The sequence below is a fragment of the Chrysochloris asiatica genome, unplaced genomic scaffold (genome assembly GCF_000296735.1).
Source record: "Chrysochloris asiatica unplaced genomic scaffold, ChrAsi1.0 scaffold00404, whole genome shotgun sequence".
Taxonomy (NCBI): Eukaryota; Metazoa; Chordata; class Mammalia; order Afrosoricida; family Chrysochloridae; genus Chrysochloris; species Chrysochloris asiatica.
Window position 1 is genome coordinate 1,038,656 of NW_006408922.1, and position 1,475 is coordinate 1,040,130.

Here is a 1,475-nt window from a genome sequence, read left to right on the forward strand (position 1 = left end):
GGGGGTTATCTGTGGCCTTGATACTTAGATGGGTATGCATTTTGGTATTTTTTATGCTTTCTGATTGCCTCCAGGTAGATATGATCAGGAAATGGGCTTCCCTTTTCACTCTTCTTCTTGAGAAATTTCAAGATGCCACTCTTGGTTGTTTTGATGTAACTTAGAACTTAATTACTTTTGGTTTATTTCCTCTTTTGCCTGGTTGTCCCACTCCACAATCCCCGTTCAGGCCTTTTTTCTAGTTGTAAACATTTCAGGGTCAGCTGTGGCCGTTTGGTTTTAATTGGAAACTGTCTCTTTAAATTTCAAGGAGATCTGTGCACATGCATACAAGAACCCGCCGAGGGTGGGGCTGGGATGCCCACTAGCTCAGGTATCCCTATAGTCACCAGAATGGAGTTATGCAGACAGCAAGGAACCAATGAACAGCTACCAAAAGAAAATAATGTCCACACCTTTATCTCTGCAGTTCTGCCAGGCATCTGTGGCTGCTCTGATTCTTTCCCTGCTTGGTCTCACCCAAGATGGTGGCGCCTGGAGCAGCTGAGCATCCTGAACTAGAAAGCAATGGATTTCTTGCTTCTGCTACAAATTTCCCCAGCTGTAAGCCTTCCAACCTTCTAAGTATTCCTTTATATGTGGATCAGAGTTCTGGGACCATCTCCTGAGCCTGCTTGGTCGGGTATTCTGTGTTGTTGCTGGCGGAGCTCCTTTACTGCCCTTCCAGCTGATCTGACATCTTGTTTGTACTCCTCAGAGTGGCAATTTTAATTTCTGATAAAATAGACTTTGTTTAGAAAACATAAAAGACATAGAAGGACATTGTTTCATGATTAAATGGTCAGTTGAATCAGAGGGCATGACCATAATAAATACCTCTGCTCCCAATGAAAGAGCCTCAAAATACATAAATCAAACTCTGGTAAAATTGAAGAAAGAAGTAGACAACTCCGCAATAATAGTAAGAGATTTTAATACACCCCTGTAAGTAAAGGATAGAACAACTAGAAAGAAACTCAGCTGAGACACAGAAGAACTAAACAACACAATTAACAAACTTGACCTCATAGATTTACACAGAACACTCAACCAAACAACAGCACAATACACACCTTTTTCTAGTGCACATAGAACTTTCTCCAGAATAGACCACAAAGCAAGCCAAAATGAAATTTAAAAACATCAAAATTCTACAGATCATCTTCTCATATCACAATGCTATAAAATTGTTGTTGTTGTCAGGTGCCATCGAGTCAGAACAGTCTCATAGTGACCCCATGCACAGCAGAACGAAACAATGTCCGATCCTGAGCCAATCTCACTACCGTTGCCACACTTGATGCCATCAATGATGCCACCTGGCCAATCCATCTCGTTGGGGGTCTTCCTTTTTTTCTCTGACCCTCCACCTTACCCAGCATGACATCCTTCTCCAGTGACTGTTCCCTCCTGACAATATGTCCAAAGTATGAGAG